Below are 27583 nucleotides of genomic sequence, written 5' to 3'. Positions count from 1 at the left end.
TTTTGTTTCAGTCAACTTTTTATCTTTTACCTTAGCATGATTGAATTATACAAAGTTCTGACATTTCTATTTCCAGACTCTTTTGATTATTAAGACCAGCTGAATTGGATCCAGGGCTTTTCTAAATTTCCCTCAGTTCCATTATGTTCTTTTTTGAAGAATTTTAGCATCATATAAACGGGAGAGCTCTCAGGTGGATGGACAGGGAGAATCAAGGACAAAAGACAGTCCTGTAAGAACTGAATGAACACCACACTGAGTGCTCTAAAATGTGTTTGAATTATATGACAAAACTTTTAGCCTGACTGGATGATGGCTTATTGTACTTTGTTGCCAGGGAGATCGTACAAGCTGGGCAAGAGCTGGTTGTGAAGTTCATTTTCAGCACAATTCTACCTCTTGCTCTTACCTTTTCTGGTTTAACTTATCCTGTGGAAGCAGAAAATATGTTTCTGGCCAGAAATGGCAAATTGACTTTGCTGACATACATACTCCAAATGATGCTTGTAGACATCTGCTGTATACTGAGTTGGACTTAGTATTTGCACCCGAGTTTTAACAGAAGTAGGCTCTGCTTCCCTGCCTCCTTATTCCATAGGCATATTAGGATGAGAGAGAGTAGGGATTTCAAATTGGACCTCACTCAAGGAGTTTCTTTTTCTTAAGTATTTGATAAACAATCAATTATGTCAAGTATAGATTCAAGGAAAATGAAAGCTAGGAGGAAGCCATTGCTAAAACAGCCTAATCTGGTTCCCCATTTGTCCCAGGGTTATATTATAGCTCAGAAATGTAAAATATTTCATACGGAGCTATGAAATGAACTAGTCATAAAAATCACAATTAGGAGTCAACTATGTGGTTATTTTATTACATGATACTACACATTTAATTAGGGTCTTTCGTACTTTTCATTAATTTTACATAATTTCTTTGTGACATAGAGCTTGAACTAACTTACAGTGAGATAATTCTTGGTTCCATGCCCACACTTACGAAGTATTTTATAATACTGGTTCTTCAGACTTCATTAAATTCTGTAAGCTTAATAATAATTGCTTGATTTTTTTATTGATGAATAATCACTTTCTATTGCATGCATAGTAAGAATGAGGATTGTTCTGGAAAACAATCCTGTGAATAATGAGATCCAGTAACAACAGTTTTTCAGGAAATGGGAAGCAATAAAAATTGATCTAGGTTATATGACAGGCAGAGAAGTCTCATTTGGTATCCAGAATGTTTCTACTAGACCATGATGCCTATTAGTGTTTGAGTTCATTAAATGCACCTGTGCTCACCTAGTGTCCATTGGTCAAGGAGAAAGAACCAGGTAATTGGTTGCCAGTGCCATAAAAGAATAGAAAGGATAAAAGAGATCCAAGGTCCTGGAAGTGGGAAGTAGAATGATAAAATCCATCTGTGCTGGTTCATAGTACAAAAAACCAAATCCAGTAGTTTTTGATACCCCTGTATAGTGGTCATTTATGTGGCTTCAGATGAGGCTTCAGAACAAGGCCTTCGGGAACCTTGGAAGGACAGACTAGAAATGGTGAGAAGGTACTTGCCCTTAACTCATTGAGGCCCTTTCAGAGGAGCTTGAGTGTTCCATGCAGCCTAGAACTCTGGCCAGAAGAGCAACAAAACCAAACACTGCTGCGTGCTCTGTCTCTTCTCCTCAGGACTTGTTCCCACCATGTGAAGTAGATTGAAGTAAATAGACTTCTGAAATGTAATTATCTCACATGAAGCCTCACAGTCTCTAAAAGAATAGAGATTCAGATTGTGAAAAATTCAGTGGTTCAAGAGTGCTGCCGAAATGGAATAGACCTAATAAAGTACAGTTCCGCAAGCTTGAGACTAGAGGGAAAGAAGAAAAAGTATCATAATATTAATAGGGAAATGATAACATGAGGATAAATGAATACCCTAGAAGGAAGGAAGAGAGAGAAAAGGGAACTGAGAACTTATTAAAAATATGGTATCAGAAAATTTTAAAATATAAAATCTTAAGGTATGGAATTAGTCCTGGAGTTTAGGCACTTGCCTTGTGTGTGACTGACTCCAGTTTGACCCCCAGAAGTACAAGTGGTTTTCGAAATGCCTCCAGGAGTGGTTCCTGAGCACAGGGGCAGGAATAAGCCCTGAGCACAGATGGGTGTGACCCCAAAACAAAAACAAAAAATCTGAAGACCCGTATTTCTTTTATGATTTGGTAAGAATTCATTTTAACCTTCTTACTGATCAATAAATGTGAAGTTACAGCTATTCTTATAATGGATAGGAACCCATAGTTTTGAACATTTTTTTTCAAAACTATGGGTTTCTATAGTTCAATAAATGTTTATAAAAATAGGTTCATAATGTTATAAACAATAGGTTCATAATGTTGTAAGCATAAACATTATGAACCTATTCTACGTGGACTATTCAAAGGTTGTTTATTTTCTTTAGTAATAAGTCATAACAAGGCAGGGACAACTGGGGTGGGGTGGAGAGTAACTTTACATTGGATGAACCTGGAAAACTTCCTCAGCTATGTGATCAAGATCAAAATCAATAGTAGTATGTCTTCTTAATACTATATGCTCTGGATATGATGGGCTGGAGCGATAGCACAGCGGGTAGGGCGTTCGCCTTACACGCAGCCAACATGGCCGACCCGAGTTCGATTCCTCCGCCCCTCTCGGAGAGCCCGGCAAGCTACCGAGTATTTGATATGCCAGACACAGTAACAACAAAGTCTCCAAAGGAGACGTTACTGGGCCCGCTCGAGCAGATCGACGATCAACGGGAGGGACTTTACCTTTACCTTACCTGGATATGATATGATATGATGCAGAATACTTTACCCCTATTATAGAGCAGGTTAATCTTTGTGTTAGTAATCATCACTGTTCACTGTACTCCCTCTGTTCATCGATTTGCTCGAGCGAGCCCAGTAACGTCTCCATTGGAGACTTTGTTGTTACTGTGTTTGGCATACCGAATACATCACGGGCAGCTTGCCAGGCTCTGCCGTGCGGGCGAGATACTCTCGGTAGCTTGCTGGGCTCTCCAAGAGGGGCGGAGGAATCGAACTCGGGTCGGCCATGTTGGCTGCGTGCAAGGCATACGCCCTACCGCTGTGCTATCGCTCCAGCCTGTTAGTAATCATGAATGCAAAATATTCTTAACAAAGATGCCAGCAAACCAATTCAAAAATATATTAAAAGAGGAATATAAAACAATCCAGTAGAGTTTATTCTAGGGAGGCAGGGACTGTTCAGCCTACTCAGATCAATATAGGAAGATTAAAATTATGAATTAAAATAGAGAGAAGAAAATTATAGGATAATCTTCATAGATGCATAAAAGCATTTGACAAAGTTTAACATCCACTTGTGATAAAAACCTTGACAGATACATATAGAAGGAGTATACATCAACATGATAAAAGCCCTATAGATTCTGGCTATTGTAAGGAGAGCTGCAACGAACAAACAAGTGCAGATGTCACTTTGACCATACTTTTTTGCCTCTCTGGGATATATTCCCGGGAGTCGTATTGCTGGGTCAAATGGGAGCTCAATTTCTAATTTTTTTGAGAATCATCCATACTGTTTTCTGAAAGGGCTGAACCAGTCGGCATTCCACCAGCAGTGAGGGAGGGTCCGTTTCTCGCCACACCTGTTTTGTTCTTTTTGATGTGGGCCAGTCTCTGTGGTGTGAAATGATATCTCATTGTTGTTTTGATCTGCATCTCCCTGATGATTAATGATGTAGAGCATTTTCTCATGTAGGAATTTTTCTCCATGGCTTGGAGTCCAGCCACACATGCTAGGGGGAAAGGCAGCTCAGATGGAGAAGGGAGCACCAAATAAAGGGTGTTGGGAGGATCCTCCCAGGATGGGAGATGCACGCTCAAAGTAGACTATAGACCAAACATGGTTGCCACTCAATGCCTCTTTTGCAAACCACAACACCCAAAAGGAGAGAGAGAACAAAAGGGAATGCCCTGCCACAGAGGCAAGATGGGATGGGGGGGATGGGGACTGGGAGGGATATATGGGACCCGTGGTGGTGGGAAATGGGCACTGGTGGAGGGATGGGTACTTGATCATTGTATAACTGAAACCCAAGCACAAAAATCTGTAAGTCTACAACTGTACCTCATGGTGTTTCACTAATAAAAATTTAGGGAAAAAAAAAAAGAAGAAGCCATATAGAGCAAAGCCACAGTCAATATCTTACTAATAGAGAAATGCCAAAAGCTTTCTCTCTCTCTTTGTGTTGGATTAGGAACAACACAAGAATGTTCCCCTTATTGCTACTGTGTTCAATACTAAGTTGGAAGTTCTAGCAACAGTAGTTAAAGAAAAATGATATAAAAAATTATTTAGTTGGGGATAGAGAATTATGTGCCTTGCATGTATGAAATTTAATGGCTGAATTTAATGGCTGATACACACACACAGACAAGGTTGTAGAAATTAGAAATTGAGAAGTAAATACTGTTTGCAAGTGACATAATATAGAGCGAAAATTTGAAGGTGCCTGTAAAAAAAATTAAGAGTAAATAACAAATATTACAAATAATATAATAAGCTGACAAGTTACAAAATTATGAAAAATTTGTATTTCTTTATGCAAATAAAAGCTGATAGAAAGTGATGTTAGAAAAATGATTCCATCTACAATCAGGTAAAACACTTAAGTACCTAAGAAAGGACTGCACACTGAAAACTTTAAGGTATTCTTGAAAAATTCCATGAAGTGGACAGATAAGTCACGTTTGAGAATTAGAAGCATTTGCATAGTTAAAATGCCTATTGTCTAAGTCAGTATACAAATTCCATGAAATCACTAAATTTCAATAACAAAATTTCAATGACATTCTTTACACAAATATAACAGGGAAATCATGAAAATCTATCTGAAACTACTAAAGAATGCAATTATTTTTTCAAAACATCACGAGAAAGAAAAATAAAATGAAAGTAAAGACTCCCCAGCTTCAAACTATAAAACAAAACAATAGTAACCAAAACATGCTATTGAAATAAAAACGGGTACACAGATCAATGAAACAGAACTGAAAGCTCAAAAATAAAACTACTTTTATATGAATTACTGATTTACAACAGTAAATGGACTGGAACGATAGCACAGTGGGTAGGGCGCTCGCCTTGCACGCGGCTGACCCGGGTTCGATTCCTCCGCCCCTCTCAGAGAGCCCGGCAAGCTACCAAGAGTATCCTGCCCACATGGCAGAGCCTGGCAGGCTCTCTATGGTGTATTCAATATGCCAAAAACAGTAACAAGATGTCTCACAATGGAGACGTTACTGGAGCCTGTTTGAGAAAATCAGTGAACAACTGGAGGACAGTACTACAGACAGACAGTGCTACTGATTTACTGCAAAAATGTTAAGTGCTTGTAAATAGTGGAAGAAAAGTTTGTTCAGTGGTGGTAAAACACAACTGTCATTGTGTAAATGAAACTATATCAATTATACCTTACACAAGACATAATTCAAAGTGGCTTAGATCTGAATGTAAGAACTGACACCATGAACTACATGGAAACATATAAGTGATAGATAAACACCTTCACATCAGCCTTTGAAATATTTTTGTATGCTCAACTCCAGTGAGAGTAAACAAAACTAAAACTGAATAAATGGGACTCCATCAGATGGAAAAGCTCTATATAGAGAGATAAATGTTCAGAAAAGGGGAGAAAAAAAACCCTCTCTACTAAATGGAAGAAGGTATTTTCACATAATAGTTTCAAAATGAATTAATATCCAAGATATACAAAATACAAAGTACTCATAAAACTCAAAGCTAGAAAATAGCCCCATTCAGAAAATGGGCTGAAGATGCTGAATATTTGGTTGAAGTGGTAGAGCACATGACTAATGTGTATAATGCCCTAAATTCAGTTTCTACCACAACGTGGTCCCTCAGCTTTGGGCTGTATAAACAAAAACAAAACAAAAACCAGGCTCTTCTCTGGAGAAGACATAAGGCCACTAGGCAGATGAAAGAGCTTCTTTAGCATGTGCGGCTGGCCTCCAAGCCATGGAGTGATCCTCCTGGTACTTATCTCAGCTATTCTTGGGTGTTAGTCTCCCAATTTTTTACTTTATATTCCCTAGATGAATGCAATCTTTCTATGTCTGTCCCTCTCTTTCTGATTCTTTTCACTTAGCATGATACTTTCCATGTAGTACCACTTGTATGTAAATTTCATGACTTCATCTTTTCTAACAGCTGCATAACACTCCAAGGCAGCTCAGATAGAGAGGGGAGCACCAAGTAAAGGGTGTTGGGAGTACTCTCCCAGAATGAGAGATGCATGCTGAAAACAGACTATAGACCAAACATGATGGCAACTCAATACCTCTTTTGCAAACCACAGCTCCCAAAAGGAGACAGAAAACAAAAGGGAATGCCCTGCCACAGGGGTGGAGTGGAATGGGGGGTGGGCAGGAGGGTGGGAGGGATGCTGGGAGCATTAGAGGTGGGGAATGGACACCAGTGGAGGGATGGGTACTCAATCATTGTATAACTGAAGCCCAAGCACAAAAATTTGTAAGTCTACAACTATACCTCATTGTGTTTCACTAATAAAAATTTTAAAAAAAGAGCTTCGTTATCTTTTATTATCAGGGAAATGCAGTGAAAATGAAATCAACTTTAAACCTATCAGAATGGCTTTTGTCCTAAAAGACAAAAAACAGCAAGTGTGAAAGAGGATGTAAGGAAAAGGTGACATTCATATACTCGTGGTGGAAATGTAAGTCAGTGCAGCCATTATGGAAAGTAGGATGGAGATTACTTTTTAAAAAAATCCATATGATCTTGTTATTCCACATTCAGATTATTTGCTCCCCAAATACAAAAAGTCAAATTCAAGTAGAACTTTGTGCTCCCATGTTTACTACAGTGTTACGTACATTAATTAAGAACTGTAAACAAGCTAAGACCTATTGGCTGACAAGTGGGCAAAGAGGCTGTGACATTTGTATGTGTGTACATACACAGACACATAGACACACACACACACACACACATACATACTGAAATTCTATTCTATGAAGAAAAAAGGTGAAATCCTGCCATTTGCTTTGCAACAACATGGATGGACCTAGAGGATATCTTGCTTGAGGAAATAAACCAGATGGAAAAAGACAAAGACCATCAAAGACCATATGATTTCATTTACATGTGGCATATAGAGACAACAAACAGAGCAACTAAATAAAACAAAAATAAACTTTTGAACTCTTAAGATCAATTTGTGGTTACAAGAAAAGAAGTAGATAGAGGGTGGATAAATCTGAATAAAATCAGCAAATATGAGGTAAAGAGTAGAATTGGACTTTCAATAGCAAATTTATTGTCGTATGCACATATATTGGTTTTCATTGTTATACACCAGAAACATATACTGTTATAATGAAATGTTATCCTTCAATAAGCAAATGATAAAGGTGGTTTTTGAAGGAGTGCTCTTAAAATAACATCAGAACGCTTGATCCTGCTGGAGTTTTTGTTTTGTTTTTGGTTTTGTTTTGGGGGCCACACTCAGTGGTGCTCATTAGCCACTTCTGGTCCTGAGCTCTAGGGATTATGTAGTCCTACTCATCCTGGTGCCAGGGTCAGCCACATGCCAAGCAAGCAACTTAACCCCAGTGCAATCTCTAGGGTCCACTTCTGCAGTTTTTTGAGTGAGTGTTAGCTGAACTCACAGTGTCTTTAAGCCTCCTGGAATGAACAGGCCCAGTGGAGTAGAGCAGTTCATTGGGGAGACACATGGAAAATCGGCCCCCCAAGGGGACTCCTTCACCCTTAAACATGGCACCACCTGCTTCAATCTCATTTGGCTCCTCTTTGCTGAAAACAATACTGCTCCCTTGCCTCCAGGAGTTCCTTGCAAGAAGATGCCACACACTGGAATCTTCTCTCTCCTTCAAGACCTAAACTCTGGGATGAATTTTAACCTATTGATTTTAGGTTACAGGACATCTTTAGTTCATGCTTCAGAGTAACTTTTACTTATGTGAGTTTCTGAAGACCTTCATAAGTGGTGCTTATGGTTCAATAAATCTCTGACTTCCAACCCCCATAATTTTTAAACTAAGATAAAGTGGTTTATTGTATTAACAAATCACTAGTATAATCACTAAAGACGTAACTAAAATTAGAGTCTAAATAAATAAAATCCTTTAAGTACACTTGGTACTTTCTCCATTAATCTTCATCTTTATCCTATTACCTCTTTTTGTTTTTCTTATAATTATTTATATATAATATAACCACATCATAGAAAAATAAAGAAAACCTAACCAATATTCCCTCATTGTTCTTTTTCCCCCCCATTTGTTTCTGAGCATTTTAGCATGCTCCTCCCCAAATTTAGATGAATCTAGCACTTTTAAAGTTAAATGTATATGTACAACTTTTTAAGTTTAATATGTTACATGAATTTTAATCTATTAGTGTCCTCACATCTTCCTTTCCAGTTGTTTTATAATTTGAAAAAAAGTACAGGCATAAAGTGTAATTATGAGTTCTTAAAGGGAGGAACTCTGCTTTATTATACTCCACTACTCGTAGATATTCAGTTATTTATTGATTTAAGATTCCTTGCATGTTCTTCATTTGTGTTGCACAATTTCAACAAACATTTATGGAAATAGTTTTGCACATAGTTTTGATTATTTAACATACATTTCTACCAGTGAGATTATCGCTCATTGTGGTATGAGTGTGTCTATGGCTCAGTATAGATTACCAAGTTGTTCTCTTTCTAGAAGCACTGTATAGATTTCCAACTCCCCCTACGATGCATGAGATCACCAGTTTTAATACATCCTTGTCAGCATGCATGCAATAGGAGGAAGTACAGCACCTCATTGTGATTTTAGTGTGAACATTATGTACTTGCTAATTGCATTTTCTCATTTGTGAATTCACTTCTCCTTAGCAATTTGAATAAACTTTATAGAGGAAAGATATTACTTTATGTCTACTATATTGTCCTCAGATGGATTTTTTTTCTATCTAGTGGGATTTTTTTAAAAGCACTTTTAGTATTATATGAAGGAAAATGTCTTAGCCTTCTCTTGAGCATATCTTTAGCTCTGAAAATTTATAGTCTTGTGAAAATGTTTATGTTCTCAAACTGCTAGCACTCAATGACCCAATGAAGGTAATTTATTTACAACCATTTACAGCTATTCTATATCAAAAATAGAATCAGATATCAGATATTGCCCATTACTACTGTCCTTTTCCCTGCAGAGATTTGCCTCTCTTTGACCCAACTGTATCATCCAAATATCTGTCTTTGAAGCAACAAATACCAATCTTTGCATATTTCTGTCTTCCTCTACGCTAGGGCTGAGTACCTTTTATTCTGCCAAGGACCATATTTGTATATTTCTAACGTCATTTGTGCGCCATGCAGTACAGGCAGATGGGCTGTGGGCAGTCAACAAGAGGCATACGTGTCTGTCCCGTCATGTACCAGGCGAGATCACATGATTTTTGTGGGAATCACATGCAGCCTGTTTGCCAGACTTTGCCCACTTCTACTTTTGTCCTGTGTGTGTGTGTGTGTGTGTGTGTGTGTGTGTGTGTGTGTGTGTGACATCTGGTTGTGCTCAGGGCTTCGACTGCCTCTTCATGCAGGAATCACTCCTGGTGGGATTCAGAGGGCCAGGGGTGCCAGGGATGGAATGCAGATTGGTTACGAGCATTTTAAGCACCTTACCTGCTTTTTCTATCTCTTTGGCCCCTAAACCTATTTTTTTCTTTTCCCTTGTTTTAAAAGATTATTTACTGAGACACTGTGATTTACAATGCTGTTCATAATAGCATTGTTTCATGCATACAACATTCCAACACCAATCCAACACCAATGTCCTCTTTCCTCCACCAATAAACCCAGGATCCCTCCCACACCCTAGCCAGTCCTCCTGGCAGGCATATAATAAATTTATTATATATTATTTGCTCCAGTGAAATTTAAAGGAATGGAAAATAGACTATCAGAAAATGATTCAATAAGAGTCAATTAGTGGTGATTAATGGCTATTGCCTTGCACGCAGCCAACATGGCCGACCCGAGTTCGATTCCTCCGCCCCTCTCGGAGAGCCCGGCAAGCTACTGAGAGTATCTCACCCGCGCGGCAGAGCCTGGCAAGCTCCCCGTGACGTATTTATATATGCCAAACACAGCAACAACAAAGTCTCCAATGGAGACGCTACTGGGCCCGTTCGAGCAAATCAATGATCAATGGGAGGGCCTTTACTTTACTTTACTTTACTTTACTTTACTTTACTTTACTTTACTTTACTTTACTTAATCTATTAGAGAACAGCCATATGCACCATTAGTGAGTGCCAGTCTCAGTGCCACGTGATGGGAATTTTCTCCTGTCCTTCAAAAGAGTTCTTTCCATGCTTCTTACAAAACATGGTTTAAAGGCTATAAATTCCCTAACCTGTTGCTTGTCCATGAAGATCTGCTTTGTTTCTTCAAGTCTAAATGATAATCTATCTGGATAGAATATTCTTAGTGAGGTGTTCATTTCATTGATTTTTTTGTACTATGTCCTTCCATATTCTTCTGACTCATAGAATCTCATTTGATATATCTAAGGGACTTTTTTAGATATATAAGGATTTTTTTTAAATCTTGTACTCAGTATTCTGTCTCTATTTTGGATTTTTTTCATTTTGAGTATAATGTGTTTTGGAGTTTTCTTAATTGGGTCTTTTTTCACTGAGACTCCTTGGATCTTTTGGATCTCAGTGTCTGTAATCCTTGACCCTGGAAAGTTCTTACTGAGAATTCCTCCCTAAACCTATTTTTAAATTGCTAAGTGAGCCTCCTCCCTTCCTATGAAAACTTGAGTCTAAAAAGAACATAAAGCATCCCCACTGTCTAAGGTAATGGTACCTTACACACACACAAACCACACACACACAAACACACACACACAGCACACCCTGGCATATCCCTTATTCATTTCACACATTTCACAATGTTTTATCTAGTTTGCTTACTTGTTTGTTTATAAATACACTTTCTTTCAGAAATTCCTACCAAAATGCCATTTCCTTTGCTCCCCTCTAGACCTGAGCTGAAACATCTTTTAGTTTGAGAAGACCTCTGTGTACTGCAGGATACTGAAAATAAGACCTGTGTCTTTTGTTCTAAACTAATAAAAGTGGTTCTTTTTAGTGCATTACAGCTTCAGAACTAAGACAACTTCTATTAAGGGGAGTACATGCTAGTAAATATAAAATTGAGCAGAAACAAAATCCACAAAGATCAAAGTAGACATGTTTATATAATAATGCATATAGAGAAATCCTTGCGCAGGGGACATGCTAATCTTCTCTGTATCGTTCCAATTTTAGTATATGTGCTGCCGAAGTGAGCACATATATTGGGCTGGAGCGATAGCACAGTGGGTAGGGTGTTTGCCTTGCACACAGCCAACGCACCCAATGCAGCTGACATGGTCGAACCCGAGTTCGATTGCTCCGCCCCTTTCAGAGAGCCCAGCAAGCTACCGAGTGTATCTTGCCAGCACAGAAAAGTCTGGCAAGCTACCTGTGATGTATTCTATATCCCAAACACAGTAACAATTCTCACAATGTTACTATGCCCGCTCAAGCAAATCGATGAACAACGGGAGGACAGTGACAGTGATAGAGAAATCATTAAGTAGTAAATCCAAAGAGCATCACAGATCAGCTAATTAGCATTGAGCAGGTCATTTCACCTCTTTGAGGTTTTATTACCTTAAAAAGCTGAGCTCAGTTGGTGGTTTTCAGAATTATTGGTGTTTTTTAGTAAAATAATTCCATTTCAAGTGGAAAACAAAACCTAAAGCCGTCACTGTAGCATTCCTTTGGTTGAAGTAAGGGCAGGTCGCCTAGAATCTAGCCTGCTAACCTCCCCTAACCTTCCAGTCCACGGGGCTTTAGAAATGCCTGTTCCAATAAGCCCTCAGATTACCCCTTATCGTAACGTGATAATTGATATATGGACAGGCCAAGTTTTCTTCCAGCTCAGAAATTCTATACTCTCAGTGGTTCCAATACAAATCCTGTAGGATTCAATTGGGTAGGTCAGATTAGTTGAGTGGGATAAGCAGAGTGGGATAATCAGATCTGCGAGTTTGGGGGCTTTCAAGGGTGAAGAAGCCATGCTACTGACTCTGACTACCCAAGGGCATCTTGATGTCAGGAAATTTTTTGGAAAATGAAAAATATGATCCCTGGACCAGGAACTATATTGCTGAGCATCCTTGTATTACCTTGTGTTCTCACCACTGGCCTCAGCTTGAAGTCACCCCAACCCACAGCAGAAACATGAGTCTAGCCTTGTGGAGTCACAGGGTCTTCGCTGCCCCCTCCATAGGAACTGCTCAAAACTGGCCCCTGGTCTTATATTTTGATTCCCACATGGATGTCACCTTCCAAGAAAAGTTTTGATTGTTCTAACTCAAGACATCCCATGCAGACTCAGTTCATTCATGACAGTACTCCCTGCCTATGTCTTTAGTCAGTTCTTCAATTTGTTGTATTTATTTACTTTATAGTTTCTCTGGCAAGTTACTGCTATGGAGAGTGGAGACCTCTCTGTGTGTTTCATTGCTTGTCCTGGGAAAGTAACTGATCCACAGAGATGTTTCATACATATTTGGTGAGTCAGTCAATGAGCAGAAAGTAGTTATTATAATCTATAGGGATATAGATGAGTAAACTGAGGCTTGGAAAAGTTTAATTGCCATCTCTGAATCCTAAGTGACAGAATCTGAATTCAGACGCAAGCATGACCTAAGAGCATTCTTACGTGTTATTTGGTCCCTGGGTATAACTATTAAAGGCTTTAGTAGATGTCCACATATGCCTTGTGAGATGTTCATAGTGACCACCAGGTTGATGGAAATCATGTCAACGGTTGGGCCCCCATGAGTTTCCTGGGCCTCCGTATTCTATACAGCATGTTCACTTTCCTCCAGCAGTAAGCGAATTCCTTCATGGCTACCTCTGCCTTTTTTTTTTTTTATTTATTTATTGAATCACTGTGGGGAAGGTTACAAAGCTTTCAGATTTAGGTCTCAGTCATGCAAATATCAGACACATTTCCCTTTACCAATACTTATTTTTTACCATGAAGAACCCCAATAAAACCCCACCCCCCACCCCTCCCAGTCCCTGTGAGGCAGATGAATTCTGGTTAACACTCTATCTGCTTTGATTAGATTCATTGTTTCAATAAAAGATTCACCACTATTATTTAGAGTTTACCCCCCCCCCCACAATCAGACATGCTGAAAAAGCATTGTGAAGTGATTTGCTTTCTACAGCTGGGTTCAAGAATTAAATGTTGGTTTTGGATTTCTGCTGTTTTACTTATTGACCCTGGAAGTATTTCTACTGAAAGTCAGATAGTTAAGAAATTGGTTTCTGTGCTCTGGAGTCGTGGCCGTGCTGGAGAGCCGCTCGTGGGGGGCAACTGGCAGCCTCGGTAGGGCGTGAAGGGAGGACCGAAACGCCCCCCTTCCCATGAGGTTTTAGTCGCCCCCACACCCCCAGCTCATACCTGCTGTCCACAAGGCTCCCATGCGGCCGCCATACCGCTGCCTTTTTAAAAGCTCGCTTATCATGAATCAAAATCATGTGTTGCAGCATCCACACATGGACCCTCATTTTTCTTTCTGCAGCAGAGTAAATCTTCTCTTGTTGCCAGGTTGTAGAGGATGTAGACATCAGTCGGGCAGACTCTTGTCTGGATTTCCCTAGGTGGGCAATTTACCAGGCAGCTTCCCTGGCCTAGGTGCTTTAATGAGGAGTGTTGTTGTTGTTTCATGGTAATTAGTGCCATATTATTTTCCTTTGCCACTTAGAGCCGCACATTCTTAAGGAAATTAGGTCCTCCACATTGAAGTTGAGTCATCGGTTTTCTCTTTGCAAGCTGCCTTCTTAAAATACTGCATTCCTAGTTCATTTCCCCTCCCACTTCATCTTCTATGCCCCCCACCTCCACCCCAGGTTGGTGCCAGGAACTGAGCATAGGTCTTGAGTGAGAGGCATGTGCCTTTCCTCTGTGCCAGTCCCCGTTCCCCCTCCAACCTGAATGTGTAATGATAAGCAGGAAAATGCCTAATTAAACCCTCTGTGTTCCTTGAAAAAAAAAAAAAGACCCAATACAAACTCTATTAAGTATGGACTTTTCATCTATGCTTTATTTCATTTATTTGGGGGGTGGGGTGGGCTGGAGCAATAGCACAGTGGGTAAGGCATTTTGCCTTGCACGCAGCCGACAAGGCCAACCTGGGTTCGATTCCTCCGCCTCTGTTGGAGAGCCCAAAAAGCTACCGAGAGTATGTCTCCCCGTGACCTATTCAATATGCCCAAAACAGTAACAGGTCTCACAATTTGTTGTGAGATGTTACTGGTGCCCACTTGATGAACAACGGGAGGACAGTGCTACAGTGCTATTTATTTTTTGATGTTCATAATTTATGGTCTCTGGCTTCTGCTTAGCCTTCAAGAGCATTTAAGTCTATCTACACTGATCTCTCCAGTGGTGACTGACCTTTTTTCCTAAGATAATACCTGTTTAAATCTCTTACAGACCATCGCTTTTAGATTGTTTCTTGCATCTCTTTCACTGAAAGAAGCAGAAAAAAATGCATAATAAAGTGAGTATTCCGTTTGCTCTGTGACTCAAAAGCTCTTCTAAATCCCATAATTGGACTATCACATTTCATAAACAGTAGCATGTCCTGGGAACACAGCATGGACCCTAAGCTTAGTGTCTCACATTGGTTGGCTTTATTTTATCTTTCATTTCCAGGATTACAATATTCTGTCTTCTTCTGTGATGCGAATGATTAGGTTCAGTAATCCAGGTAAAGTGCTTCAGATGAGTGTCTGGCATCGTTAGCACTCTAGAAAGATTAGCTGTGTTATCACCATATTTCTATTTTAGAGCTAAATAGAGTTGAAATCTAAACTCACAGTGAAACTAGTGTTTTTATGACTTAACACATCGTATTACGGCAGAGTGCATGAGAGGGTAGAGGTCGAAAGGTGCTTCAGATCAAGAGATCTAGGGGTGGACATAAACTGTATCATTTCCTAAGTTGGGAATATCCAACCAAGTTCTGAAGCTCCTGAAACCTTTGTCTTTCTTGTCTGTGACCAAGATGCATCAATCGAATGAGAGTCTTCCTCCACATATTTAACAAAATGTGGATTGGAGTCGAGCATCCTCCACCCAGATCCTCCAAATTCCAGTAGGTCGGGATCAAACCCACCACCTGGCCCCCTGGCGCCGTGTAATCCCATCAACGGCCAAGACTCAGAGACTATAAAATCCAGCTCCCGGACGAGACCAGTGCAGTCTCCTGCCCCCGCGCCTGGCTGTTCCTCGCCAGGGCCCCTTGAAGGGGAGCGGGTTGAGCTCTCCTCCCCGCCCCGACCAGGGCTCCGACAGCCGAAGACCTCCAGGACCAGCCACCACCATGCTGAGACCACTCTCGGCACACATGAAGGTACTGGCAGAGGGACAGAGCCACGCGGGTTCCGGGGCTGAGATCTCCAAACCTACTCGGATTGGAGTCGAGCATCCTCCATCAAGATCCTCCAAATTCCAGTAGGCGGGGATCAAACCCACCACCTGGCCCCCTGGCGCCGTGTAATCCCATCAGCGGCCAAGACTCAGAGACTATAAAATCCAGCTCCCAGAACCGCGCGGCCATATTCGGCCACGCGACATCTTATCAGGACATCTTTTAATGACATCTTATTATCTCATTCCTACTTTGGACAAACTTGCAGGCTATCAAATGTAGCCTGCCCACAGGGCAGAGTCTAGCAAACTCCCCGTGGCGTACCAAATATGCCAAATACCAGTAACAATGATGGGTCTCATTCTCCTAAAGAGCCTTAAATATAATCTCAGGGCTAGGATGAAAGAGACGTTACTGGGGCCTGCTCGAGGCAATCGACGAATAACAGGATGATGAATGAATGAATGAATGAAATGTGAATTTGGGCCTGTTTATTTGGCTTTTATTTCTACCACCTCAGCGTATGTACCGTGTTTAAAGGACCTGAGTCACGAAGGAAATGCTTAATAGAAAGATGAGAAAGAAACCACTCAGAAGACTTCCGATGGTTTCCCCCACGTGCTATGCCATGCCCTGAGATCTCTCAAGAAGCAAAGTGATCCCCTCAGCATCCAGTTTATAGAGGAATGTTTGGGGAGAGGGAGACATCAAAAGGCATCATAGCTAGTGTTTTTGCTTATTTTCTAAAATGGCTGTCTTAGGACCCTTAATGCATGGGAGGTGGTATGGGTTGGTAAGAATAATACTGGTCCGGAAATAATTAAGTCTGTTGACTTTTATTCCATATCTAGCTCTGCTGCTCTCTGGTCCGTGGGTAACAGACAGTTACCTTCCTTGAAGCAAAGTTTTTTTTTTTCCCCATTTGTCAAAAAAAGTTTGTGAAGATTTGCTTCCGATCCTAGACCTTCTGCTACCAAATTCTTTATGTGAGAACAGTGTTCTGATAGATACATTCTATGGGCAGAACAGCATTTGTCTCTCCTCTCCTTGCCAAGTGTAATGAGAGTTGGTGTGGGGAAACAAAAAAGATGCTGTGAAAAGGTTCATTCAGCCTTTTCTTAATAGATCAAGTGGTTGGTATTTCTGCTGGCTTCTGAAATACATTACAAATCACAATCTGGAAAAAGTTCCAAAGCAGCTCCCAGCCTTCCTGCTGAATTTGGATACATCGTTAGGTCTTATACTGCAGCTCATCCTTAACAACTGACAAAATATTTACTTTGCTCGGTACAGAAAAGGGTAACATTTTCCAAAATATTAAACTAGGTTGGATTCAGAACACAGACAATGAGGCAAAAATTTGGACCTCTGCTTGAAGCCATGTCATTGAATCATTTTCCAGAGTGCCATGAGAAACGGCACATTAGTGGGTATTTGTGCTCGGTGGCAAATCAGCCCAGGGCAGAAGTCATCCACCACTGGTCAGTGGCATATAGACCGGAGGCTCTCAAAGTGTGGTTCCCTGACCAGTATCATTGGTATCTTTGGAGAACTAGTTAAAAACCTGCTAAAAATTACATAGTCATCATTCTGCGATGTAATGAGTCCTCCAGGTGGACAACTAGGTCAGTCTAACGCTGGTAAAAGTCTCAGACCCACTGATGTAAGCCTAGGAAGTCTACAGTTGCTTATTCCCTTTGAATTGAAAGTGTTACCATACCCACCACCAAAATCAGTGGCAAAACTCATAACCTAAGTTCCTAAATTCTTTTTTTTCCAAATGAAAATGCATTGAGATGTAAATTTGAGACTTGGACATGATGTTGCTTTTTGAAATACTCCACCCTACACTTCCTTCCCCCTACGCCCTCCTAAATCCTGTCCCACCACTTCCAACACCTACATGCTCATGGCAGTAGGGCGAATTACATTTAGCTGTTGTTTAGCAGAATAAAACCCACTGCAGTTTGCTCTAGCAGACTTACATGTCTCTAGAGATTTTGATAAGAACTAATTGTACTTATGAAAAACTCTCATTTGAGTTTACTCCTAGGACAAAAAATGGATAGAACTTGAATGACTGACTGCATTGATGATTTTTCTTCTACTGATTAATCTTGACATTGACTGAATAATCTTTTTAAAATAAAAATATTGATTTATGTTCAATTAAATTACTGCAAATTGGTTGCTAACTTTAATTAAAAAATAGACTGCCACTGATAGTTCGAAAGGACTAGAGCTCATGCGTTGTGTATAGGAAGCCTAAGTTCTAGCCCTGGAATTACATAGTCTCTCAAGCAGTGAACCGTGAGCACTGTGCTAGGATCAGCCCCTGAGCACCATCACCAACACAAACAAAACTAGACTTCTGTCTTAATATAGCTGTATATTTTGTTTGTAACCAAACTTTTGTTTGTAATCAAAATTACAAACAACTTCTGGAACAAACGAAGATAATCCTCACAAATACTCTCTCCTGCTTGCTTTCCCTCCTCGCTCTGGGTTACCTGCCTGGCCACTGCAGGCATCTTAGCTGTGACCTTTGTCTTGTGGTCTCATGCTTGGCAATGACACTGGGTCCCAGGGTCCTGCATCTGTTAATTTGGAAGACACACAAATCTGTAGCTAGAGTGTGATTTCACTCCCGGGTTGGCGCCAATATCTCCAACTGTTTCAATCTCCTTCCAGCATCATAAAGACCTTACAGCTCACACCATCTTTTACCCTAACCTGACACTTTTCAGCAGATGGCTCAGTACTCAGGCTCTGAGAGCCACTCCTGGTGGAGCTGGAGGATATGGCGGACTGGAACAAGCAAGGCAGATGCTCAGTTCTTTAGGACTATCTCTCCAGCCCCATGTGTTTTTTTTCCATGAACTTTCCATGTGCCCTCCCCAGCATGTCAGAAGTGGGGGCAATCACGATCACGATCATCCTGTAGTTCGTTGATTGCCTCGAGCAGGCACCAGTAACGTCTCCTTCATCCTAGCCCTGAGATTTTAAAAAGTGCCATATTCAAGGCTCTTTCAGGGTTAGGAGAATGAGACCCATCATTGTTTTTGGTATTTGGCATATTGGGTACGCCACGGGGAGTTTGCCAGACTTCGCCGTGTGGGCAGGTTACATTCGCTAGCCTGCCAGGTTGTCCAAAGCAAGAATGAGATAATAATGGCCGTGCGCTTCTGGGAGCTGGGTTTTATAGTCTCTGGGTCTTGAACCAGAAAAAGGAGTGAAGCGCAATAATTAAATCCTGATCTGAATCTAGATTCGAATTCAAATTCAGGACCTACCTGCCACCGAGTCCGTGCCAAACTCAGATCTTCTGTGCTCTGTGTATATTATGGAGAACTGTTTTTGAGAAGTCTTGGAAAGGGGAGAGAGGATAAAAAAATATGCAAAGTGTGTTTTTATTGTCCAAATAAGATCGTGGTGAGAGTAAATAATACCTTTGCTCATTATCCCATGATCAGAAAAAAAAGAAGTAAGCCCAGGAGATGGTGCATCTTGTGTTGTGCTGGGAGTGACCTGCCTTCATTCCAGAGTGTCCTTGTTGTTTTTTGAAACTGCCCTTCATTTTCGTTCCTCTTTCCTAAAGCTCCCTCATTCCTGTCACTTAGACAACAGTAATCCTCTCTCTATTTAGCTCTTCGACTTCCTTCCCTCTAATATGTCCTGTTACCTGATTAATCTTCGGAAACCACATCTTCTAAACTGTTATCTACTTCAAGACCCTTGAATCACTTCCTGTGATCACTTACTAAAGGTAAAACTCTCCCTTATGCCACTTGGGCCAACTTTGTTTTATTTCAGATATTATCCAACATGGGTTGGAGCCATAGCACAGCGGGTAGGGCCTTTGCCTTGCACGCGGCTGACCCGGCCGATCCAGGTTCGATTTCTCTGCCCTCTCAGAGAGCCCAGTAAGCAACCAAGAGTATCTTGCCCGCAAGCTACCGATGATGTATTCAATATGCCAAACACAGTAACAAATGTCACAATAGAGACGTTACTGGGCCCCCTCGAGCAAATCGATGAACAATGGGAGGACAGTGACAGTGATTATTCCAACCACTGTCCGTCAAGTTCATGGCAGACTTGATCATCTCCCTTAACTGCCTTATCTTCCTCTACTTTTGCTTATAACTTTCCCTCCATCTTCCATTCTTCCTTCTTGTTTCTGCTGTTGAGATATACTTTGTTTTTCCTTCAGAAAGTGAAAATTTTCCAAAAATCTTCCCCACTGTGCCCATGAGAAGCTCTTCTTTGACATATTCATTCTCCTAAAGATATCACATTCCTAGTACAGAGCTCTGGATGCTCTCTGTTTTATGTTGCAGTTAATCTGGTTTATGGTTTATACATCCCACAAGTATGAGGTGAGGAGGGGAGGCCACAGATTCATGGGCTCATACCTCTTGGCCTCAGATGATCCTCAGTTAAGAGGAACTCAGTAAATGCTTGTTGAATGAATAAATGACTGGTTCATAGTCACTCTTGTCCTGCTATTAATTAAATACTCCATTCCTCTTCAGTTCCTAGGTTCCTTCATATATATGACAAAAATTCTCATGTCTTTTTTTTCCTGTGAACTAGAATATTTGAACCATCAAATGAGTGAGTTGAACTTGAAAAAAGATTCTTAAGCCAAACATAACTTTCTCCTGATCCTTTATGTTGATGCTTTTTGCCCAAAATACTACCATAATGAGAAATATATTGTTGGCTGAAGAAGTAAAATTTTCAGCCGTAAGTCAGGCATTCATTTACTTGCAACTTAGGTGATGAAAAACACTTAAAATCTGTCTTCTAGACTTCCTCTTCCAATGCAAATCATGTGAGGCTATTTGGGACTTAGTTGGTTTCTTATTGTTTGAGTTGTGAATTTGCATGTATTCTTCAGTAAATGTGATTATTTTCTCTTTGGACATATTTATATATTTTCAAGACAATGAGACATATGTGTTTTTTCTCTTTTGTTTTTATTGATTGTCACTGGGTTACAGTATTTCAGAGAAGCAGGTTTAGTCTTACATTTCTGTCTGTGTTTTAGAGACACCATTAACACCAGAAACCTAGTTTCATTCCACCACTAATATCACTGCTCTACTCACTCCTTTTCTTGCCCCTTTAGGAATCAACAGTCTTTACCAAGACTAGGAGATCTTTTCATTTTTTTAGGGGGAGTGGGTTTGCCAGTTTGTTTGCTTTAATTTTCCATATTCCACACATAAATGAGGAACAGAGAGACAGTATAGTACTTAAAAGCACTTGCCCTGCATGCTTTGTACCCTATTTTGAATCCCTGGCACCTAATACAGTGACCCAAGCATTGCCAGGGGCCATTCCTGGACACCCAAGCAAGCAAACAAGCAACAACAACAACAACAACAACAAAAACCCCAAAACACATATGAACGAAACTGTCTGGTAATTATATTTCACTTCCTGGATACTTCACTTAGCATAATCACTTCAACAACCATATTCTTTGTCCTGAAGAACACAATTTTATCTTTTTAAAAGGAAAAAGTGTTCCACTGAGTATATATATACTGAAGCATTCTCATACAGGCATCCATTGGTGGGCATTTAAGTTGATTCCACTCTTTTTACTTTTGTGAATAAAGTTGATTTGAACACAGAAGTGCAAATATCTCTTAAATCAGATTTTATATCCTTTGAATTTGCAGGGGGAGGGGAGTTGTACATGTAGAGACATACAGCTTTTTAAACAAAACATTTACGATTGAAAGAATAGGTTTTATTTTTTAATTTTTGCTTAAAATCTCCGTAAAAGAAAATTGCTTATTCTTGAGTAACAAATTGACTCAATTCTAATCTGCTAACTTCTATTTCAAGATATACCTGTTTCTCTGACTTAGAAAATTGCTCTACTATAGTTGAACAATCAGACATGTACAGTCTTACTTTAAATGACTATTCTGGATGCGCCATTACTTTTTAATTTCAAAGATCATTTTCTTTGCATTAAATAATTACCTAACTAATTCTGTTAACTGCAGAGAATGTTTTTACCCAAGACTTTTTAATTTCAGTTGAGTTTTCAGAAATGAAAACATAGACAACTTATATTGAATTAGAAAGACTTAAGCCTTGGAATTTTCATAATTTATGAAAGCCATATAGAGACTACTTAACTTTGGTGACCACTTAATAATTAATGGAATTGCAGAGCAGTCACTAATTTACATCTCCTTTCAGAAAACTCTCAGAATGGCAGAGGGCCACCCAGCATCCCATTTCCATAGATAACCTAACAGAATATAATTAGCACTCAGTATGAGCTTCTGTCAAGGAGTTAAAACTACTATCCTACAAATAGTAGGCATCTCACTGGTTGGATGATTGTCCTGGAAAGCAGGATTTTTTCTGTTGTCTGTCAGTCAGCCTGGCTGTACGCTCTTGTTCAGTCCATGTGATGTATCAGGTCCTAAATGTGAGAATATAGTGGGAAGCAACGAGGCATGGCCTGTCACATGGCGCTGGCTGTCAGGGGGAGAGCAGTCATTTCCACTTGGCTAGTGTTCATGTCCTTCCTTTGCCCCCATCTCTCACCCCCCATGGATTCAATTGGCATCAAGTTGCATCCTTTTAAAATCAGTGCTGAGAGACAGCCTTTCCATGTCCTCCAGTCTGGGACCTACGCATTTCAGATTATGATCTAAAAAAGAAAAAGGTTGAGAACTAGGGAGAGACCTTAATGGGCTGAGTACATTCAGATACTGGGTTTGATCCCGAGCACCATGTGATCCCTCCCCCTGAGCACTATCCCTCCCTAGGGGCACCCCCAGACACAGAGCCAGGAGTAAGCCTTGAGCACCACTGATCAAAAACCAAAAAGAAAAGGAAACTGTAAAATTTGAGGGGAAACTCTTTTGGTAGGGGAGAGGATTTTTTTTTTAACCCAACTGTGGTTAGGACTTACTCTTGGCTCTGTTCTCAGGGATCATTCCTGATAGTGCTCAGGGATCATATGAAGTGTGGGGGATCAATCATGTCTGGTGAACACCTGCCCCTGGCCTCTCCATTCCTCCATCCTCGCAGAAAAGCTAACCTTTAGGGCCCCAGTTATTTCTGTCACCATGCAAAGGGCAAGTTCTTCAGCTTTCAGTTAAAAGAGCTGTGATGCGTGGGGCCAGAGAGGTAGCACTTTGGATGGGGCTCTTGCCTTGCATGTGACTGACCCAGGGTCAATCCCCTGCTCTCCGATGGCCCCCAGAGTATTGTTAGGCGTGATCCTTGAGTGCAGAGCCAGGAGCCTGCCTGGGCACCGCCACTGTGACCCAAAGACAAGTAAAAAAGATTGGGAATAAAACTCTTTTCAATAGGATGAATAGTTTAGGGTTCTTTGAGCATTTCAACAGTCTTCTTTTGATGCAAGAACTAGTGACCCACCTAGCCTCCCTGTGATCAGATCAGGGAGGGGCCAAAAGGATGGTGGCCAGTTGCTGTAAAATCACACACATGGGGCCTGATTAAACAAGGGAGCAGGCGAGTCACAAAAGTACAGGGGTCTTCAGTCAGTGGCCTGCTTGAATGCATCGCAGCTATTCATCCAGACACCCCACATTCTTCTTTATCTGTGGGCTATCTTGTCTGGCTTTTCTGGTTCTATTTTCTTCCATTCATAAGTGATTCACTTTTAAGCCATGAAACTCTTTTCCAAGCAACATCCTATATTTCCAACTAATTCAGGAAACTGACCTGAATAAAGGGATGCGGGATCTAGCCCCTTCCTCACAGACTGCCCTTAGCCCTGCATCAGGACCAGGACAAGCCCAACAGGACAAGCCCAAGGGCTGGTGGGAACCTACTTTAAAAACCCCTGCTTCGACCACAACACCCAAAAGGAGAGAGAGAACACAGGGGATTGCCCTGCCACAGAGACAGAGGGGATGGGGGGATGGGGGTGGGGGGATATTATCCATGGTGGTGGAAAATGGGCACTGGTGGAGGGATGGGTATCTGATCATTGTATAATCGAAACCCAAGCACAAAGAATTGTAAATCTACAACTGTAAAAAAAAATAAAATAAAGGGAAAAAATTTTTTTAAAAAATTGAAAAAAAAAAAACCCTGCTTCATTCCTTGTTTGGACTTCTGATGGATTATCTTTCTCTAATAAAACTAGACCCCGCCCCCCTCCACACAAACACCCAGGAAAGAATCTAATCGGTTAGATACTCTTTTGTGTTTTTGTGCCAAGTCTGTTTATAAACTAACCTATTATTTCTTTTCTTTATTTTTAATTAAGATAGTATTGATTTATTAGAATATTAATATTACGTGTTTAGGGTTACACTGTTACCATACCCACCACCAAATTGGGAGCAGCCTTTACAAGAGTCCAGTGGACCCCTTCATTCCTCTTATCCCCCCCACCTCCAACTCCACTTAGTTACCTCAGTTCAATTATCAGAATTTAAAGTATGTTTTCTTTGGACCTTTACTCCTTTGCCCTATTTCTTTTCCCCCCCCACATATGAGTGGTATCATCCACTGTTTGTCTTTCTCCTTTTAACTTATTTTACCTATCTTGATAGCCTCCGGTTCCATCTAAGTTCCAGCAAAAGGCAAGACTTCATCTTCTTTTAAAGCTAAGTGGTAGTCTATTGTGTATGTTTATTCCACTTTTTATACTCACTCATCTATCATTGGGCACTTGGGTTATTTCCAGATTCCAGATCTTGACTTTATAAATAGTGCTGCAGTGTAGTAGATGTGTACTGTCTTTTCAAATTAGTGGGTTTTGTATTCCTTAAATAGATACCGAGGTAGGTGGGGCTGGATTGATAGTACAATGGGTATGGCATTTGTCTTGCATGTGGCTGACCCAGGTTCGATTCCCAGCATCCCACAAGGTCCCCCGAGCACTGCCAGGAGTAATTCCTGAGTGTGAAGCCAGGAGTAACCTCTATGCATTGCTGGGTGTGACCCAAAAAGCCAAAAAAATAATAGATAGCTATGTGTAGGATTGCTTGGTCCTATGTTAGCTCTAGTTTAAATTTTTGAAGAAATCTCCATACTGTTTCCCTTAGAAGCTGAAGCAGTTTAAATTCCCAGCAGCAGTGAAGGAGGGTTCCTTTTCATCCACCTGCCATGAGAGTACATGCTGCTTCTCACCTTCTCTGTATACCTCATTCTCATCTGATGCATCTTACCAAATGAAAGGTGATATCTCATTGGCATTCTGATTTGCATTTTCCTGATAATTAGTGGTGCTGATTTTTTTCTGTGTGCCTCTCGGCCATCTCTATGCCTTCTTTGGAGAAATGTCTCTTCAGCTCTTCCCATTTTGTGAGGAAGGAGTTAATTGTCCTTTTCTTGTAGAGTTCGGTTAGTGCTTTATATGTCTTGAAAATTAACCCTTGTCAGATACCCAGTGTACAGATATTCTCTCTCATTCAATAGGATGTCTTTTTGCTTTGATGATAGTTTCTTTGGCTCTACAGAAACTTTTCAATTTGATGCAACTCCAATGATTTATTTTTGTTTTTGTTTTCCTTATCAGTGGAATAAAAACACCAAAAATGCCAATAAAGTCAAGAGCATGAAGCATTTGGCTTATATTTTCTTCTAAATATTTCATGGATAGAGTCTAACATCACTGTCACTGTCCTCCCGTTGTTCATCAATTTGCTCGAGCGAGCCCAGTAACGTCTCTATTTTTTTTAAGACTTGTTATTGTGTTTGGCATATTGAATATGTCACAGGTAGCTTGCCAGGCTTTGCCGCGTGGGCAAGATACTCTCTGTAGCTTGCCGGGCTCTCTGAGAGGGGCGGAGGAATTGAACCCAGCTTGGCTAGGCTGGCTGCGCGCAAGGCAAAAATGCCCTACCGCTGTGCTATTGCTCATCAAAGACTTTAATTCATTTGAGTTAACTTTCATTCGTGCATGGTGTTATATAGTGATCCAGTTTCAGTTTTCTGCATGTGATTATCTGTAGACAGAGTTGTTCTTGAATGAAGTGTGTCAGTCCTACCCTGCCAATAGCCAAGGTTGGAGGGGATTCAGTGGCACAGTCTATATAAGACTGTTGCTTCAACAGAGACTAGTTACATCAGTGGTCTTCAGAGGGGCCTCAGTGATTGCCTTGTCTGATCCACAGTGGAGATAGAACAGATGCCTTAGTACCCAAACCAAGAAACTATATGAAAAGTTGACAGCATTACACAGCCATAGTCTCAATGGAGGGAAGAACAGCTGAGAAACGGGCAAGAAAAACCAAGCAACAATTATAAGAATTTGAATTCTTTTTCTTGCGAGAGAGACTCAGAGGACTTTTGACTCAGGAGATACTGAAAGCTCAAACCCAAATAAAGACATAATTGTCACAAAAATGACTGACTTAAAGTTGGGCGTGGCCTGGGGAACAAGGGAAACAAAGGTAACCTTCAACTGCCTCTTTGCGTAGGTGTGGAGCCAGCTCTCAAAAATGTGTTCTTTCCATTTTCAAGATGTCAAGTGGAAAACGCCAACTCACACTCTATTTAAGATTTCAAACCTTATTCCCAGGAAAAGACAAGAGTTGCTTTTGTGGTCACATGAGGCAATGCTTTGGAGGATGCTTAGCCAAGATGTTTAGAGCCACGCAGGATTTGGAACCCAGATTGGGGCCGGTTGGGGGGAGCTGTGATTCTCACAGCCAGAGGAAGGTGAATACAGTCCTGCGTGGGTTCTGCCCCTCCAGCACAGGGAAAGTCTAACTCAGGGAGTGCCCTGGATTTGGCTGAAAGGCATTGTGCAGAAAACGATTCCATGTTCTGCAATTTGCACATTCCCAGAACTAGTCGCTTTTCCTTCTCACACTGAAGACCTTTGCCTCCATAAGGGAGTCAGTCTGAAGAGACTGAAATGACAATCCTGGCACTGACACCCGCTCCTTGTCTGTTTCGAGTTCCAGTTGCTTAGCATCTTAGTTTCTCTTTCTGTGAAAGAAGCATGTCCCAGACAGCGTTGCCCAAGTTGGCAATCTTTCCAAAGCATCCTCACAGACCATTTGTCAATTATTTTCACTTTCTCTGGGGTCTATGAACAACACTTGTCACTTGTTAGGAATTGGAAGAAAAGATATTTTAGTTTCTAGTGTACATTTTCTCATTTGTAACTTAATGCTATAAAATCCATGAGAACATATATATGGATGATAGTTGTATGACTCCTGCATTCACAGGGAGACTGTGATATCACTGATGGTGTCTCAGATTAATTGGAGCACCAAGGTATTGCCAACTTGTCAGTCTTTCTTCACCAGAGAACACCATCCCCACAAACCACCTGCCACAGAAAATGATTGTCAAATCAAAGTTTCATCTAAAAAAATAACTGTGTAAATCCTACAAGAATTTTATTGGTGCAATCCCTGCTGCCACACCACAACCTGTGATGTTTCTCCCTCTGTTTTCCTCATTCTCTCACTCCCTCTTTCTTTCTCTCCCATTATAAATTTTTTAAGTAAGAAATTTATTATTTGGACATTTCTTGTATTTCTACTCTTGGGAATTATATTTTTAATGTGTTCAAGGAAAAACTCATTTATATGATCTTGCAGCCTGAATCATGTCCAAGATCTTACCATTTGGAGGTAGGAAGTAGGTTCAGGGGTTGTTCTGTGAAACTTCGTGATCCTGGTGTTTCTTTAAAGAAAATTAAGGTGTGATATCAGTTCATATAACTTCTCTTAATTTACAGTTGGTTGCAGTTTCCATCCATCTCTTTCATTCTTTCACCCTCAGGTTGTGATCAGCCTCTTAAGACAGAGATAGTGCAATTTAGGCTCTTGACTTGCATGCCACTGATTCTGCTTCAATTCCTGGCAACATGTATGGCCTTTTGAGCCATCAGGACTTAGTACTGAGTACAGAGCCAGGAAAAGTCTGTACTGGGCACCACTGAGATATTGTCTAAAGCCCCTTCACAATTCTTCCCCATCCTCACTGCCCCCACACACAGATAAATGAAGAGAT

General features: G+C 40.7%; 1 protein-coding gene and 1 non-coding gene across 3 annotated transcripts in view; one reads left to right on the top strand and one right to left on the bottom strand.

The window, feature by feature from the left end:
* The window catches only part of AIG1 (androgen induced 1), a 297078-nt gene that overhangs the window by 146828 nt on the left and 122667 nt on the right, over nucleotides 1–27583 (top strand). The gene's annotated exons all lie outside the window — the stretch shown is intronic.
* Nucleotides 11339–11444, bottom strand: LOC130034805 (U6 spliceosomal RNA). Its single transcript, XR_008794155.1, has one exon. It is a non-coding gene; the product is annotated as a U6 spliceosomal RNA (small nuclear RNA).

Source organism: Sorex fumeus, unplaced genomic scaffold (genome assembly GCF_029834395.1).
Source record: "Sorex fumeus unplaced genomic scaffold, SorFum_2.1 ptg000061l, whole genome shotgun sequence".
Taxonomy (NCBI): domain Eukaryota; kingdom Metazoa; phylum Chordata; class Mammalia; order Eulipotyphla; family Soricidae; genus Sorex; species Sorex fumeus.
Note: the sequence above shows the minus strand (reverse complement) of the source record. Positions and strands in the feature narration are given on the sequence as shown.